This window comes from Cervus elaphus, chromosome 21 (assembly GCF_910594005.1).
Source record: "Cervus elaphus chromosome 21, mCerEla1.1, whole genome shotgun sequence".
Classification (NCBI taxonomy): Eukaryota; Metazoa; Chordata; class Mammalia; order Artiodactyla; family Cervidae; genus Cervus; species Cervus elaphus.
In genome coordinates, this window is record NC_057835.1 from 55,838,896 (window position 1) to 55,858,860 (window position 19,965).

The window sequence follows — 19,965 nt, forward strand, 5'->3', positions numbered from 1 at the left end:
GTTTTCCTCTTGGGCTAACTTAAAGAACATTTGAATATCAAAAAAAGTTTCTATGGGCAATAAGGAGACTGAAAGATAGTAGTAAAAGAAGCTAGTAAAGAATACAGTGCCATCTATAGAGTCCCGGAGTGAATCTGTAAAGGGCAATCCAACAAATGGAGGATTTTATGAGGATCATCAAGATTCACTTGTCCAATCAGAGTGGTTTCTCTCGATTGTCTGCCTGTGCTATGTGGTGTGAATAAAGTAGAAAACATACAAAAAAATCACTTATCCCATACACCTGAATGGTGTTGAACAGATAGTCAAGAAATTTTCATCATATCAAGTGATAAGATGATGAAAAAGAGAGGGACAGTATGTGACAGAAAAATATAATCTAAACTATGCTGGAAGAAATTTTCTAATACGGAGGTGCAGGAAAGCCATTCCAGTTTACATGAGTTGGCTTGAACTTTATGTGCATCACAACAGCCTGTCTTATGCCCTGTCAAGCTTCCATTGTATGCCTACTTTACCCATTAAAGAGAATAGTGCATTATTCAGATTGTTTAGAATGTCCACTTGAAGATAGAGATAAATGCCTCCTTTCCTGTGATACCAGTGCTAACACTCCTTCAAAAGTAAGTTTCCCTTCCCAGACACCAAGGTCTTGCTGACTGTGTACATGCTAACCTCTGTTGAAACCTTGAAGGAATAAACCCCTATTGTAACCTCGAAGGAATAAACCCCTATTGTGTTTGGTGTATGTTCCTTGTTCTGACAAAGTATAAAACTGGACTGAACATCATGCCTCTCCTGAGCAGTTTATCAGAGTTACTAAGAGACAGTCTCCTGGGCTATAACCCTCTGTAAAACCCTGAATAAGCTAAACTTACAACTATCAGTTTTCCTTTCAGTCAAAAATTATCAGGGTCCTCTGGTAGCTGTAGCTCAATAGTTTGGTAGTTTCAGAGCAAAATGGAGATGGGGAGAAAACAACAAGGAGATGAATTTATTTTTAATTCTGGGAGAGTCAAGTTGCCATGAGTTTGAGCAAGTTCTGGGAGATAGTAAAGGACAGGGAAGCCTGGCATGCTGCAGTCCATGGGGTTGCAAAGAATCGGATGTGATTGAACAACAAGGAGAAGTTGCCATATCTAATGGTGTGCCAAGTCGCTTAGTCATGTGGGACTCTTTGTGACACCATAAACAGTAGCCCAGAAGGCTCCTCTGTCCATGAGATTCTCCAGGCAGGAATACTGGAGTGGGTTGCCATGCCCTTCTCCAGGCCATATCTAATAGATAATACATAATGCTATCCCAAAGTCAAAGTGAAGTTGCTCAGTCGTGTCTGACTCTTTGTGACCCATGGACTGTAGCCTACCAGGCTCCTCCGTCCATGGGGTTTTCCAGGCAAGAATACTGAAGTGGGTTGCCATTTCTTTCTCCAGGAGATCTTCCCAACCCAGGGATTGAACCTGGGTCTCCCACATTGTAGGCAGACGCTTTACTGCCTGCGCCACCAGGGACGTCCCACCCAAAGTAAAAAAACGTATATAAATGTAGCAAATATTTGAAAATATGCAGAAATGGTGTGCTTTATATGAAAAGACTAGAATTGTGTTGTGTGGCCCAAAATGAAGATAAGAGACCCTACATTCCCCAAGTGAAAGTGAAAGTTGCTCACTCATGGCGGATTCTTTGTGATCCCCTGGAGGAGGGAATAGCTACCTGCCAGGGTCCAGCCCCAGCAGGATCCAGGGGAACCCTCAGGATGAACGGCGTCGGCGAAGGAGAGAGAGAGTGAGACAAAGCTCGGGGCTGAGTCTGAAGTTTATTTTTGCACGGCCCCTTTATACCCTTAACAACATCTTTGGGGGAAGTGCATATCGCTTACACACAGGGCATCTCAAAACATTACAGCAACTTGACCTTCAACAGAAACTGGATGTCACCCACATAATTTTTCGTTCACAAGAGTCTTTCTTATCATTTGGCCTTCAGGCCTGCTAACATTTTATGGCTTGCACCTGGTGTGATTTAAGCAACTTCAGTAGCCGACCCTGTTTTTCTTATAATTAATCTATTTTCCTTCTAATAAGCGTCATCTCTATGGGAACTAGAGAGGATTACATTTTTACAGAACAGAAATGCGAAGGACTGCAGAAACAGCAGATATGGCACAAAACAGGCTCTTAGTCTAAAAGTTAACTACCTGCAAGAAGTCGCCAGCTAATCTCTATCTAAAGTATTTTCTATTAGGCACATTCGTGGCTATCATATTTGTGGAGCTTTTCTCACCCCATGAAGGGGCCTATGCTTAATAGTTTCTTTTGTTAGCATACTGTGCTTAGGATGTTTAAAACAATCAAGGGCATTTTTTGCAATGAGAGCACATATTTATCACACAAGCCAGAATGCCAGCAAAAGGGTTTGAATTGAAGCATTTCCTTCATCCCTGGCCCCTTCATAGGGTACCAGCGTCCAGGAGATTTATTAATTAGGGTTTTAAGTCGGTCTTTATTCAGTGAAAGAGGAGCAGGAGAGCTCTTGGCAGGCAACACAAGAATCCGCAGCAGGGCAAACAAGAACAACAGCAGAAAAAGGGGGGAGGGTACAGGGTGGGGTAGAGGCCGAGGCCAACCTGGAGGGTCCCTTATCCTAGACGGCCTTGCCTGTCAGGTTCTTTCCTCGTGACCTCGTCATGGATGGGGTTCCGGACGGCCTTGCCTGCCCGGTATTTTCTTCATGACCTCGTCACGGGCGGGACCCCCCATAACGGCTCCCGGCAGCTACCCACTCCAGCATTCTTGCCTGGAGAATCCCACGGACAGAGGAGCCTGGGGCCGTATCCCACAGGGTCACAGAGAGGAGGACGTGACTGAAGCGACAGCTCAGCCCAGCCCCAAGTTACTGGCTTAGAGCAGATACGTAAGTTCTCATTTCATAAATGTTCAACAGGTTTAGAGATGTACCTCCAGACCTCCAAAATTATAAGCAAAACAACCAAAACCAAAAAAAAAAAAAAAAAAAACTAAAATAAACAGTGTTTTTCAATACATCTACCATTTCCCTGCCTTCTGATAAACTGGTAAAAACTGTTCAAGTCTCCAAGTCACTGAGTATTTGTATTTCTGCGGAAATATAGCACCTTCTGCTCTAGGAATTTTTTTCTCAATTATGCCAAGAATCTTTAAGGTCTAGATTCTTCCATTTTTTCATGATTCATAGCAGCTCACTATTGGGAAACAATTTTTCATGGGTCTTTCATTTTTCTGCATGTCTTTCAAGTGAGGAACTAATGATCCTTTGTTCTGGATGCTTTTCAAGTATTTATATATTGAAAAGTCAAAAGGCAGGTAAAATCACCTTCTGTGGCAATAAATGGGCAGACATAGAGCCCGTTATAAAATACAGAGTTCCTAAGCTCGGGGTCCCTCTCTTATAGTGTTACTCTATGTGTCGTTTGGTCTTTTTATATCACCTGATAGACATTAGAGCTTAGGGAATCAGCTCAAAAATACTGATACTGTCTTCTGCTTTCCTGCAAGTAATAAACTGCCCTTTCTCTCTGGCCTCATGTTTTTAAGCAGCATCCAAGGAAATGGGTCAGTCTAAATTCTGTACTTGTAAATGAGGTAATATCGCAAAAGATTTAAAGTTCTCAACACTTATTCCTGTGGGAGTAGCTAGAATTAAAATTATCCTTAAATATTAAATAAAAATGTGTCATCTTTCCTGCTCAAATGCCACATTTTTTTTTTTTTTTTTTTTTTGAGAGACAATTCTCTATAGATCTCTGGTGTTTACGCATCTCTTACCAGCAGAGGCACTGACAACTTTTGTTCTGGACTATATTTTCAAATGTGCTTATATAGTGGGACATTTTAGAAGGTAAATATAGTGTATGTAAAGCAGAAGACAGGTTTGTAAATTGAAATAATGTAAAATATAAAAAAAATAAAAATAATGCCACCCTCTGAGGCATTTTGCTCACACCCATTATTAGGAATTGGGGACCCTTATCTGTGACACATTCCCCCTGTATGTACAACATCTAATGAGTCATTCCACATCACCCCCAGGTACTTCGAAGATAAGAGAAAACATCATGAAAATGAAGTTCATGATGACTGTGTGAAGTGAGCAATAAGGTCTTTTGTCTCTAACCTACAAGCCCCTTGCCTTCTGTCAACATCCATGAATCTTTGGCAAGATCCATGAATTATTAGCTTACATGCAAGGCAAAGCCTTAGACCTTTGCTGATTTTTGAAAGTTCTGTGATATAGTCTCATAGTTTTTGAAAGTTCTATGATTGCATTCATAATCAAGTCCTCAACTGAATAACTTTCTTACTAAATTAGAATACTAATGGAAAGAAAGTCATTCATTTCTGAGATAACACAAATAGCTCATAATTAGCATCTTATTCTCTAATGAATTAAAGTTCAAGGCGTAAAATCTAAATTACTTCAAAAGGAGGAAAAAAATATTTTTAAAAAATGCAGTTAAGTATCTCAAAGGTTAAGGATTAGCTTATCTTATTTGCCTTGCCAGATGAACTGACGTAATTTCTAGCAGAATGAGCTCCTTACATACAGGGATAAAGGGCATTCAATTTCAGTTACCACACTCTATTTCTCATATTTCTTTTTGCTTGAGGAACAATTACTTAATTATCCCTTCAGTTGCTGAAGAACTTTTTTTTTGGTGAAACTAGCTGTGGTGGATACAACTCAATTTCCCCTAAATGCAGTGCCAAACCACTTCAAAATAAGGTAAATTTTTTTTCTGTACAATCTACAGCCATGAAAAATAAAGAGAATAAAAAGTATACAACAGTAAAGGGATAGATTTTTGCAGTAATTTCAACAAAATTAAAAGGCAGTGGCCTTCTAAATATTTAAAAGAAAGAATGTGAAAGTCACTCAGCTGTGTCCGACTCTGCATCCCCATGGACTGTACAGTTCATGGAATTCTCCAGGCCAGAATACTGGAGTGGGTAGCCTTTCCCTTCTCCAGGGGATCTTCCCAACCCAGGAATCAAACCTGGATTCCCTGCATCGCAGGCGGATTCTTTACCAACTGAGCTATCAGGGAAGCCCTATTAGAACATGCCACAAATATTCAACTGTATGACCTTTATTTTTTTATTCTGGAAAACTGCAAGCCTAGATTATGCTTCTATCTAGAGTAACACTTCATTTTATTCAATTTTTTTAATTTTTAAATTTGTGTTGGAGTGTAGTTAGTTGATTTACAATGTTTTGTTAGTTTCAGGTGTTAGCTTTAGGTATACACACACACACACACATCCACTCTTTTTATATTCATCTTCCATATAGATCATTACAGATTATTGAGTAGAGTTCACTGTGCTATACAGTAGAGCCTTATTGGTTATCTATTTTATATATAGTAGTGAGTAGATGTCAATCCAAATCTCCCAGTTTATCCACACTGTACCTAGTAAATAATCTATATTCAATAAATATTGATTGCATCTTAGCCAGTTATAAAACATATCGAGCTGCTTGCCTGCTAAATTGCTTTAGTCGTGTCTAACTCTGCGACTGTATGGACTGAAGCTCACCAGGCCCCACTGTAGCTCACCCAGGTCCATGGGATTCTTTAGCCAAGAATACTGGAGTGGTTGCCACACTCTTCTCCAGGGCATCTTCCTGACCCAGGCATTGAACTAGCATCTCTTAAGTCTCTGTTTTGAAAAGTCTACTGTTTTAAAAGTCTACTAAAAATATCCTGATCATAATATTTAATTAAATGATCCCCACTGCCAAAAAAGAAAAAAAAAAAAAAAGTCACCAGTAAACAGTCAAATAATGGAAAGAGATTGACCTAATGCCGTAGATGTTGAAAATTGTTGCCAGTTAAATAGCCAGAGAATATTTGAAAAACGTGCTGAGCTTTCTGACATAATTCCCTATGAGCTACACCAATGAGTAGCAAAAATAAAAATAATTCTGAAAATTTGCAGTAAAATATTTTATCACAATGTGAAGGCAAACAAACTGAGCAGGTATGTATTTCTTGGTCTGAAGTAAGAAGGAATTAGAGGATGGGAGAAACGGTTCTGGAAATAGGTGAAAAGAGGGAAGAATTTGACTCTCTCAGCACATATATAATATTTCTGCTATCCCCTCAAACAAACACTCTCTCTCTCACACACACACTCACACACACACACACACACACACACACACATTTAGATAGAGAAGTAAGAGGTGATAGAGATAGAGAGATAGACAAATGATAAATCTATTTGTGTGTCTATATAGAGGTATATGTGGGATAATACTTTATTTCTCAGTGGTAGAATTTTGTTTTCACTTTATCTTTGTATGTGTCTGTACTACTTGAATTATTTATATTGGGTATGAAATGCTTTCACAGAAAAATCATAGTATTTTAAAGGAAAATAATTTAGTGTGCTTAATTTTCAGTTCAGTTCAGTCACTCACTTGTGTCCGACTCTTTGCTTAATTTTAGGTATGTTTTATTATTGTAATGCTTAGTATTGCCTAAAGCAGGATGTGGTTTCTTAGTTTGAAAAGTATTCACATAAATTTTTTTAAAGAGATCCAAAAAATGTTCCAGTTTTGCACAGTTAAGTGGTGGTGGTGGTGGTCTAGTCACCAAGTCATGTCTGACTCTTGTGACCCCGTGGTCTGTAGCCCACCAGGCTCCTCTGTCCATGGGATTCTCCAGGCAAGAATACTGGAGTGGGTTGCCATTTCCTTCTCCAGGAATCGAACCTGGGTCTCCTGCATTGCAGGCAGATGATTTACCAACTGAGCTATTGGGGAAGCCGGCACAATTAAGTACATGATTAAATTTAAGTGCATTTTAAACTGAAAATACTAGGCATTTAGTCACTTTCCATTTTGTCTTCATATTATATATAATGTAGATCAGGTTTCATGCAAAAGGTATTGTATGCTTTCAGTTTCAAATGTATCTCTTTTCTCAGTGATACATGAGTTATATATATACACTGTAAGCAAAAGTGCTCTTAGCTCAAGGAGTCTATCCCTATCTTTAATTATGTATAATAAATATTTCAAAGTAATTAAATGTCAAGAAAAAGTTTTTTTTAATTAAATCCCTGATAAAGTATTTACCATATGTTTTACTTAACATTTTATCTGTAACTGTTAAGTAATAAAATTCAGAACACAGAAAAGTACATAGTCTTTCAGATAATTAGGTCAGTTACTGTTTGCCACAAAACAAACCAGAGCAGAATTTATTGACTTGGAACAACTAATGCACCTGGCTCTTTACCTGCGCCGGACTCAGCCGGGCGGTTCTCCCCCCCCACAAGTGTATGTCGTTCGGTTGCCTGTTGGGTGATGTCGTATGGAGTCTTTGGTGACAGTGGCATCTGACCACACATGTTGACATTAAATACAGTTCCAAAGAAGAGAGAGAAAAGCATTCAAGGACTCTTGTCCTCAGAACTGGGGCCTGTCTCTTCTTGTCTTTTCTATTAGCAAAAGTAAGTCAAAACACTAACCCTTTCTAAAAGGTTTAAGATATAGACTTTACATATTTAAGGAAGGAAGCTAAAAATATCCCTCCCCTTTTATTGTAGCTTTATTGATGTGTAAATTATATACAGAACACTGTACATATTTAATATTAATATATAGTTTGATTAATTTGGGCATATGCATATATTGGTTATACCACCACCACAATCAAGATTATAAACATAGCCACCACCTCCAAAGGCTCCTATGTGCCCTTTGCTTTTTTGTTATTATTGTTCTGGGGACATTTAACAAGAGATCTAAACTTAACACATTTTTTAGTGTACAACATCGTATTGTTAACTACAAGCATGTAGCATGTATAAGTATGTTTTACAGAAGACATCTAGAATTTACTCATCTTGTATAATAAACTTTATATGCACTGATAAATAACTTCTACTTCCTCCTCTCCCTATCCCCTGCAACCACCATTCTATTTTCTGCTTCTATAAGTTTGACTATTTTAGATACCTCATTAAAGTAGAATTATGCAGTATTTGTCCTTCTGTGATGACTTATTTCACTTAATATAATGCCTTCCAGGTCCATTCATGTCTTTTTAAGGCTAAATCATATTCCATTGTCAGTCAGTTCAGTTGCTCAGTCGTGTCCGACTCTTTGCGACCCCCTGACGTGCGACTCTTTGCACGCCAGGCCTCCCTGTCTATCACCAACTCCTGGAGTCTACCCAAACCCATGTCCATCGAGTCGGTGATACCATCCAGCCATCTCATCCTCTGTTGTCCCCTTCTCCTCCTGCCCCCAATCCTTCCCAGCATTAGAGTCTTTTCCAATGAGTCAACTCTTCGCATGAAGTGGCCAAAGTATTGGAGTTTCAGCTTCAACATCAGTCCTTCCATTGTATGTGTGTACATATTTTCTTTATCCATCTGTTGATGCTGAACTACTTTAACACCTTGGTTATTGTGAATATTGGTGCAATGAAGGCAAGATGTCTTTGAGATTCTGACTTTTGGATATTCTTTTGGATATGCACCCAGAACTGGGATTGCTGTTTCAGATGGTAGTTCTATTTTTACATGGTTGGGATAAAGAAAGGAGAAAATCGTGACCTTTTTTGCAGTATACCCAAGGACTATACCTAAGATGGGAAATCATTACAGTGTGATTTGGCTTTAACATTGATCTGTGTTAATATAATCACCTACATTCATACACTTGAGGAATTTAAAGTCATATATATTAATTTACATGGGAGAAATTGTTGTTGGTAGCATGGCTGTTTCAGCAAGTGTTTCATAACCAATTTTAATATCTTTATTCTCGTATTTTTCTGTGCGTGTATGAGTGTTGGTGGTGGTAGATGAGACAATGAAATGTCACAAAAGGAAAAATTGTGCCCTAGGCACTATGTGTACAGTTGAAAACTTTTATTTCATAGGTGTTGTAGGGGATATGTTGCACTGCAACAGCCTAGTAGCCTTGCATGTGTTCACGTAGGTCATGCAGACAGTGTGGTTTGAACCCCAACTTTCCTGAGCCCCGGTGGAGCAACACCTTGTCATCCATCCCCTGGAACACAAGAGAATGGAAAGCTTAGGAGAAGCTGCTCCAAGGCCAGTTTCCACTCACCTCCTTATATTCCACAGACAGTTTTAATCCCTCAATTTTTCATCATCTCTCAGGTTCTAATGAGGTCTGAGTCGTTCTGCCCTGTGCACCGTGGGTTATAACAGCAGTCTATAAATGCCTTCCAGGATTGGCTTCTCAGAAGCAGGGTGTCCAGAACTTGCATTGCGTTGTCATCTAGCCCCTTTTATTTCAGTTTCACCCTTTTTGGTGTATGGGACAAAGAGCTTGATGAATTGTCTGCTTTAGCTTCTTTGTCTTTTGTTGACTATGTAAATAATTAAGTGTCTGAAGCTTAAATGGCTTGCTCTATTTTTCTGGCTAAATCTGTATGTCAGGAAGCCTGTCAGGAGTTGGCCTGATTTGCTACTGTGCACTTGATGGGGCTGTATTTAGAAATATGACTTCAGCCACTGTTATTTACCTCCTGTTACTTTTGCTGGTTTTTTTTTTCCCCTCCATCACAAAAACCTGCAAGCCCCAGGTAGTGTTTCTCCCTGAGAACATTAGAGAGCTCACTATATTGAACTTCCAAGGAAGTAATTGGGTTGGTTTCCAGAGCCCTGCATCTTGATGGGGATGAATCCCACAGGGTAGATTTGAAACCACGTGAGCAAGACTCTCCTACCCAGTTCTTCAAAAAGGTTCTTCCCCATCAACTGTGAATCAATATCATAATAAGAAACTTAAACCTCAGTGTTACCCTTCTGTATATTGTGTGATCTCTGTGCTCTTCCCAGCAGCAGGGAGAAGTCTTTCTTTTCTTTTGTGTAAAAGCAATCATCTCAGGCTCTGAGACTGCCAAGTTGTTAGCTATGAAAACTTAGTTACCATTCTCCAAGTCTTTGGGTATGAACAGCCTAGTTTGAAATCTAAGAGCCCCAAAGGTATGGACATCAGATCATTCCCCACTCTGCCTCTCACTGAGAATGTAACACCTAGCCTCTCAATCGTAGGCTGATAAACAGACTCCTTTTATTTTCCAAGCATTTTGAGATCAGGTATTAGCATAAACAAGTTACAATTTCAACAAGAGATACTGATGGGAATAAATATATTTCCACAAAATGCTGTTGGTTTACACAGTCCTCATGGAATTTGTTCCATGATTTTCAACTTCAAAATCAAAATCAAGGATCTATATACTTTCAGTAACTCCTTGAGAACATATCCATTATCTAAAAATCATTTGTTTCCCTTTGTTTTGGAGCTTTAATTATCTTTTATATTCAGAAATGGTCACGGATTTACAACGTGCTTGACCAAAGCTGGAATATATGGAGAATGCTTTTTTGAAAAATTCCAAATTTATTTCTGTCTGATATGAAGTTCTTAATATTCTACCTTACTGCATCTAGTGTATAGATTTTTTTAAAATCTAGACTTTTCATGTATTAAAAAATATTTAACAGAACACTAGTATTTTTTACTAATATAAAAATGGAGTGTATAACAAATTGACTCATCTCTCAGATTATTTTCAAGAATAAAATGTGTACTTTCTAAGAATCATGAAGAATATAATGTTTCTTGCATTATTATATTCAATATGTTTGTGCCTAAAGATAACAAACTGGTGTATTAAAATATTTTAAATGACAAATTAAGATATGATTAACCAGAGTGGGAAGAAAAATGCAGTTGAATATTCAGATACAGAAATTGTCTTCAAATCTGTCAGTTTTGTTCTTTGTTTCAGAGAAATCAGTGATTTTTGACAGGTGTGAATTGCAGCAATGATACAATTTACCCCAGAACATTCAAATTGATTTTTCAACACAAGTGATTCATCTTTATTTTTAAACTAATCCATTTTTGTATTCTAGGATAGTCCTGAGATTTTCATGCACGGAAATTACTTTGTGAATAGAAAATGTATCATTTGGGAACTTAAATGCATAGTGAAACGCTAATGTGTAAATGTAATACTGTGTACATGAAGTTTTTTTTTTCAAGAATAGTGAGCCTGTACTCATTACACTTGAAATATCTAGGCACTTCTAAATGGTTTTATGACTGTAGATAATTTTTAATCATAAAAGGAGTTATGAACACTTCTAAATATAACATTGAACAGTTTTATAAATATTTACATGTATGCTTTTATTATTTTGAGAATATCTTCTTCTTTTTATATTCCCACTTTATACGCCAGATTATGTCTTTAACATTTATTCTAAAGAAATATGAAAGGGTTCAAATTCCTATTTGCCTATTGAATTGTTCTAAGGCTAATTAGGGAACTTCCCTGTAGCTCAGAGGGTAAAGAATATGCTTGCAATGCAGGAGACCCTGGTTCGATCCCTGGGTCAGGAAGATTCCCTGGAGAAAGAAATAGCAACCCACTCCAGTATTCTTGCCTGCAGAGCTTCATGGATGGAGGAGCCTGGAAGGCTCTAGTCCATGGGGTTCAAAGAGTTGGACACTACTGAAGCAACTTAGCACACAAGGGTAATTAAGGACCCTAAAAATTATAGAAGAAAAATAAAGAGCCTGCAGTTTGGATGTTTTTGTGAGTCATGTTTATTCTTTATTTTGTACATTGTTAAAATGACTCAGCAAAAACCTAGAATGTAAAGTGATTGTTGATGTCGCTTCATCTTTTATCCCCATATATTGCTGCAGTAATGTAATTATATGCTATTGTTTTTTGACAATTGCCATATCTAAAATCTAGTATTTATCCCTACTGCCATCAAACTATGAGTACTTTTCTTGGGAAATATTCTCTCTGCTTCCATAAGAAATAAATATTATTTATTTATGGTACAGATTAAATGAAAAAAATATGCTTAAGACTTAGAAATTGAGAATATCTTTCCAAGCCTCACAAATATGGCATGACAAAGGATCCTGTGAGTGATTTAGCAAGTCAAATGTCCTCAACTCCTCTTTCAGGAATAAAGGAATGCCTTCATAACTAAGTTATATAACTTCTTAGCATAATTCTCAGAGGTTAAAAGAGAAAAGTCAGAACTGGGAAAGATGTATAATTCAGTTCTGGAATGAATCTTTGCTATTAATCTAGGATATCTACCATGAGTTAGGAAGAGACTGCTCTTCTATCAAAGCTAAAAATGTACATATGATAAAAATAAACTCATTATGTCTCAAATTGATCACTACACAGACCTGGGACATTGTATTTTACACTACAACTTTTCAAATAATTATGTTTACTTAACATATTAGGAATTTCATAAAATGAGGTAGAGTAAGGCAGAATAAGATTAGGAATTTAAGACCTCTCATTTTCATTTTGCTAATGCTCAGTTCACAGGTCAACAGAACTGAAGCCGACACTCCTCTCAGCATCAAGACTCAAATTAGGTCTTATATTTTATTTTGCTGTTGTTGTTATTTAGTCTCTCAGTCATGTCTGACTCTTTTGTAACTCCATGGACTGTAGCCCACCAGGCTCCTCTGTCCATGGGATTCTCCAGGCAAGAATACTGGAGTGGGTTGCCGTTCCCTTCTCCAAGGGATCTTCCTGACCCAGGGATCAAACCCTCCTCTCCTGTATTGGCAGGTGGGTTCTTTACTGCTGAGCCAACAGCTGTGCTTATTCTCTCAGTCATGTCGAACTCTTTGCAAGCCTATGAACTGTAGCTCACCAGGCTCCTCTGTCCATGGGTTCCTCCAGGCAAGAATACTGGAGTGGGTTGCCGTGCCCTCCTCCAAGGGATCTAACCCAGTTCTCTCACATCTGCAGGCAGATTCTTTACCGTCTGAGTCACCAGTGAAGCCTGCTGAGCCAACAGAGAAGCCTTTTATTCTGTGGTTCAGGCTGTAAAGACTCTCCCGGCAATGTGAGAGACCTGGGTTCGATTCCTGGGTCCAGAAGATCCTCTGGAGAAGGGGTGGCTACCCACTCCAGAATTCTTGCCTGGAGAATTCCATGAACAGAGAAGCCTGGCAGGCTACAGTCCATGGGATTGCAAAGAGTAGGACATGACTGAGTGACTAACGCTTTCACTCCTTTTATTCTGTTAGTTGTGTTTGAAGTTTCCACTTCAATTTCAAGTCAGAAAATGGAAGGTCTCCTTTATCACAGCAATCCCCAACCTTCTTGGCACCAGGGACTGAGTTCGAGGAAGACTGTTTTTCCAAGGACCAGGGTGGGGTGGTGGGGATGATTTCAGGATGATATAAGCACATTACATTTATCGTGCACTTTATTTTTATTTTGTGGCAATCTCAGAATTTTTTCTTGAATTTAAGATTAGGGTTCACACTCCTATGCGAGTCAAATGCTGCCACTGATCTGACAAGAGGTAGAGTTCAGGCAGTAACGCAAGCCATAGAGAGTGGTTGTAAATACAGATGAAGCTGGTCACTTGCCCACTGCTCACCTCTGGCTGTGTGGCCTGGTTCCCAACAGTAAGGTTCATGGTGCAGGAGTTGGGGACCCCTGCTATATCACATTTTGCAGCTATCATAACCTAGACAAATATTGAACCCCCACAAAGACCTTTTAAAAATTAATGTAAAATCAAGCAAAAATGAAACTTATAAATGAAAAAATATTTTCTGAAGTCATGTAAAAAATGATTGGCTATTTAAAGGAACAATGAATGGAAACTCAGAAATCATTCTATACATTAAAGTCTATAGAAGCATGAACTAATTAAATATTTCCACATCAAGAATAAAGTTCTGAACAGACAACAGACATAATAGACTATTTATAAATCTTCTGGAAGAGAAAGAATTTTCTATTCTTAGGATGCAATTAAAGAAACAATAACAGTTAACAAGTAAATATTACTTTCTATGGAGTAGGAGCTACATCCTTTGTATAATATATTAATGCATTTTATCCCCATAAAAATCCTACAAAGCAGGTATTACTGTCATCTTCACCTTATAGATGAAGAGATTAATGTGTATAAAGATTAAATAAATTACTTAAGTGACACAGTTAATGGCAGAGCCACCTTCATCTCAGGAAGTCTACATCACAATACATGTAATGGGAAAAATTGGTCATGTTAAATCAATATTGTTTGCACACACACAAAAAGAAAATGATTGTGAAAATGTAAAAGAATATTATAATCATTTTTATTGTATAGAAGTTCAGGCACTCCATTACCGACAGAATATAGACATACCTTGTTTTATTGTACTGACCTTTGCAGATATTGCTGTATTTTTTCCCCACAAATTGAAGGACTGTGGCAAGTCAGCATCAAGCAAATCTATCTTCCCCATTTTCTCCAACAATATTTGCTCATTTCATATTTCCGTATCACATTTTGGTCATTTTCAAAATATCTCAAAAATTTCCCTTATTATGATCTTTGTTATGGTGATATGTGATTGGTAATTTTTAATGTTACTTTTACAAAAAGATTACAACTCGCTAAAGTTTCAGATGATTATTAGCATTTTTTAGCTCTATATAGTCAGCAAAAACAAGACCTAGAGCTAACTAGGTCTAGACTGATTTCCTTTAGGACTGACTGGTTTGATCTCCTTGCAGTCCAAGGGACTCTCAAGAGTCTTTTCCAACACTACAGTTCAAAAGCATCAATTCTTCGGCACTCAGCTTTCTTTATGGTCCAACTCTCACATCCATACATGACTACTGGAAAAACTGTAGCTTTGACTAGACAGACATTTGTCGGCAAAGTAATGTCTCTCCTTTTTAATATTCTGTCTATGTTTGTCATAGATTTTCTTCCAATGAGCAAGTATCTTTTAATTGCATGGCTTTTTAAAAATACCTACAATGGACATACCTGAGGCAAAGAACTGATTCATTGGAAAAGACCCTGATGGTGGGAAAGATTGAAGTCAGGAGGAGAAGGCGACAACAGAGGATGAGATGGTTGAATGGCATCACTGACTTGATGGACCTGAGTTTGAGTAGGCTCTGGGAGTTGGTGATGGACAGGGAAGCCTGGCATGCTGCAGTCCATGGGATCACAAAGAGTCAGACACAACTGAGTGACTGAACTGAGCTGAATGAGCAATTGGATTTTGAAATTAAAAATAACACATGTATAATATGTCCTATTATCTGAAATACATGTAAATATAATAAAATGTGCCAATTTAGTGTAGGAAAAAATCTAAAGCTGAAAGGTCAAAAGAACTTAATAAATTAAGAGAGATTACATGCATTAATCAGAAGACAATGTTGTTAATGTGTTGATTCTTCCCAAGTCAATCTCAATACAATACAAATTCCAACAAGCTATTTTATGAGTATCAGTAAATTGGTTTTAAAGTTTATATGGAAAGACAAAATAGCCAGCACATTTATAAAAAAGAACAAAGTTGAACTTCAAGACATCTAAAACTATGGTAATTAAGACAATACAGATTGATGAAAGAACAAGCATGTAAATCAGTGCAGCACAGTAGAAAGCTGAAAAATAGACACACGGGTATAATCAACTGATCTTTGAGAAAGGAGCAAAGAGAAGAAATGACAGTCTTTTAACAAATGGTCCTGGAAAATTGGATATCCATACGGAGACAAATGAATCTAGACATAGAATCTTTGATCTCCCTCACAATAACTTGAAACCCTAGCTTTAGCATAAGGAAAATATGCCAATCGTAGGGCATTCTACAGAATACCTGACTAGTACTCTTAAAAACTTTCAAGGTTATTTGAAACAAGGAAAATGCCAGAACTGCCACAGAGAAAGGAACATAAGAGACCTACAACTAAACATAATGGGATCCTGGAACAATAAAGGACAGTAAGTACAAATTAATGAAATCTGAAAAAACCTTTAGTTCATAATAATGTGCTAATCTTGGTCATGAATTGTCACAAAGATTTCTTACAAATGTAAAATGTTAATAACAGGAAAAACAGGGTAATGGATATATGAGACCTGTGTACTCACAATTCTTCTACAATTCAAAGAAGTCCTATGAGATATAGTTTAATTGAAAAGAACAAAAGCAAGTGTAATAATATCTGTGAGGATCAGATGAGATCACGTAGTAAAAAAGAGCTTGAACTAATATTATAAAGCTCCATACAAAGGTACACAATTTCTTGTAAGAAAATAATTTTCACTTACTTCTAGTTTAACATGTATGTTAAAATGGGTACTCTTACTGGTTTCTAGATTAGTAGAGTTATAATAAATTATGTTTAGTTGATTCAAGAAGGAAGATTATATATATTCTGGAATTCTCATAGTATCCATTGGTTGGTTCACAAAGGATTTTGAACATTAAAATTGTATAATATAATGATTTGAAATTTGCTCAGGGAGAGAAGATTTGTCTTTAAAAATTAACTAATTAGCTAATGGACCACTTTTATAATTTATACCCACAAACAAAATGTTACATTCATAATACTGAAATAAAGCTGGGATGTATTCTTATAAATTTCCCTTCATACAGTGCTTTAATCAATCTAATGTTCAGAATTCAGAGCTACCTTTAAATGTTTTTTTAGAATAAGGAAGCCTTAATTTGGGGATATTTAAAGAGTTTAGGTTTATGCATAATAAACAATCCAAAACATACAGAGTGGGGAATTATGTCCTTTCTAAATCAACTGCATTGTTTGAATTTTATCTTACTTTCAATGAAAATCAGCCACTCAGCAATAAATCAAGCAATTATTTGTAACTGACTCTCCAGATTTTTCTAAACTTTCTAACAAATGTTTACATTGAAAGAAGTAATATTCTTTTTAAAAAAAATTGAAACCAGAAAGTTTGAATAGAACACCTGGTAAATTAATGAAGTGTTTAATATTTATAACTCTTGGCACTCATTGTATGTGATATACTTAATCAAAGTGTAATTGTTGTATTTTTTTGTCTCTACCAAAATTGAAAATTTGTGTTCAGTTCTTCTTTAATTAGTCAATTTTCTTTACTGGCAAGGGCAGTGGTAGTTCAAATGTAAATCTTATTGATTAAGAGACTTAATTAATATTTAGAGATGAGAAAAAAATGTGTTTCAGTGCCTTACTTACTTCATATAGTGACTTATAATATCATTTGAGCTCAGATATTGTTAAGATGAATATGTTTATTAAAGAAAGAGAATGGAAAAAGGAAAACAGTTATTACTTGACTACTTATTAGGTGTCAGTAAAGCAACCTGGAGCTTTCCCACATAATAGCTTACTGGATAATACCATAAGTGTTAGTCAGTCTGCCGTGTCTGACTCTTTGTGACCCCGTGGACTGTAGCCCACCAGGCTCCTCTGTCCATGGGATTCTCCAGGCAAGAATACTGGAGTGGGTTGCCATTCCCTTCTCCAGGGGATCTTCCAGACTCAGAGCTCAAACCTGGGTTTCCTGCATTGTAGGCATTCTTTACCATCTGAGCCACTAAGGAAGCCACCATGAGAGGGAAGTATTATTATTGCTCTTTTAAACAGGGGAGAACTGAGGCTCTGAATCTGTAGATAAGTAACTGTGAGAAATTATATAGCCCTCAGCATACAGTGAGTGAGTGAAGTCGCTCAGTCGTGTCTGATTCTTTGTGACCCCGTGGACTGTAGCCTACCAGGCTCCTCCGTCCATGGGATTCTCCAGGCAAGAGTACTGGAGTGGGTTGCCATTTCCTTCTCCATAGCATATAGTGGAGGCTCCCAAATTCTGGCATCTCTGAATCCAGAATCCATCTACTTCCTTCTATTCAGCAAATCATTATAATCACTGGCTCTGTTTCTACCCTGTGACCAACCCTATAGTCCCCCAAAGCAAATTAAAATGTTTAGGCCAATTTCCTATATAAATAAAAAATGAAAAAGGATATTGTGCAAAGACAGAGGTAGGCATTCACTGTAGTTATGCTGCCACAAGCCAAGGAACACCTGTGCCTTTCAGAAGCTGGAAGAGGAAGAAACTGAGCTCCTCAAATTTGGCACTTTACTGACACTAGATTGGTGCCTTACTTCTCAGCAGAATACTCCACAGACATATATTTTGAGATGCATTCATGGGGGTCACAGGTACCCTGAAGCTCTAGGTCAAGTATTTAAAAAGAAAAAAAAAAAAATATATATATATATATATAGAGAGAGAGAGAGAGAGAGAAATGAGTCTTTTCATGAAACATTTAGCTGCTTGTAAATCTATATGTAAGAACTTGAAACTGAATAATCTAGTGAAGTTTCCCTTTCTCTGATTTGAAAGTCAGTAAGTATATCATCAAGAGACTGAATCACTCTGGTACATTCTGGTAATAAATAGTAGGAAGACAGATGGTTATAAAAAGACATTTAAAGTAGAAACTTGGAGGACAATCATTTCAAAGTTTCTTTTTTCTGGATGTGACATAGTGGTCATACTTTATAAACCTACTACAGTCATTTAGAATGTTTTTCCTACTTAAAGAAAGTAAAGAAAGAACAAACTAAGGAAAACATTGTGGCACAAATAGAAATAACATACTAAATAAAAGGTATTATATTTATCAAAAAATAAATGTTTTTCTGGAGCTCTCTTGGTTTTTCAATGATCCAGTGGATGTTAGCAATTTGATCTCTGGTTCCTCTGCCTTTTCTAAAACCAGCTTGAACATCTGGAAGTTCTTGGTTCACGTATTACTGAAGCCTGGCTTGGAGAATTTTGAGCATTACTTTACTAGCATGAGATGAGTGCAATTGTGCCATAGTTTGAGCATTCTTTGGGATTTCCTTTCTTAGGGATAGGAATGAAAACTGACCTTTTCCAGTCCTGTGGCCACTGCTGAGTTTTCCAAATTTGCTGACATATTGAGGGCAGCACTTTCACAGCATCATCTTTTAGGATTTGAAATAGCTCAACTGGAATTCCATCACATCCACTAGCTTTGTTCATAGTGATGCTTTCTAAGGCCCACCTGACTTCACATTCCAGGATGTCTGGCTCTAGGTGAGTGATCACACCATTGTGATTATCTGGGTCATGAAGATCTTTTTGTACAGTTCTTCTGTGTATTCTTGCCACCTCTTCTTAATATCTTCTGCTTCTGTTAGGTCCATACCATTTCTGTCCTTTATCGAACCCATCTTTGCATGAAATATTCCCTTGGTATCTCTAATTTTCTTGAAGAGATCTCTAGTCTTTCCCATTCTGTTGTCTGAGTCTTTGTGACTCATGTCTGACTCATGTCCATCGAATCTGTGGTACTATCCAACCATCTAGTCCTCTGTCGTCCCCTTCTCCTCCTGTCTTCAATCTTTCCCAGAATAAGTGTCTTTTCTAAGGAGTCAGCTCATTGTACCAGGTGGACAAAACATTGGAGCTTCAGTCTCGGCATGAGTACTTCCAATGAATATTCAGGATTGATTTCCTTTAGGATTGACTGGTTGGATCTCCTTGCAGTCCAAGGGACTCTCAAGAATCTTTTCCAACACTACAGTTCAAAAACATCAGTTCTTCGGCACTCGGTTTTCTTTATAGTCCAGCTCTCACACCCATAACATGACTACTGGAAAAACCATAGCTTTGACTACATAGACCTTTGTCAGCAAAGTAATTGTCTCTGCTTTTTAATATGCTGTCTGGGTTTGTCATAGCTTTTCTTCCAAGGAGTAAGCGACTTAATTTCATGGCTGCAGTCACCATCTGCAGTGATTTTGGAGCCTAAGAAAATAAAGTCTGGCACTGTTTCCGTTGTTTCTCCATCTATTTGCCATGACATGATGGGACTGGATGCCATAATCTTAGGTTTTTGAATGTTGAGTTTTAAGCCAGCTTTTCACTCTCCTCTTTCAGTTTCACCAAGAGGCTCTTTAGTTCCTCTTCACTTTCTGCCTTCTAGTCAAGTCCTTACTTAATTTCTTCTCCCATTCAATTCTCCCATTCAACATACTAATCTGACTTACTAATTCAACACTAAACCTTTTCACCACCTCTT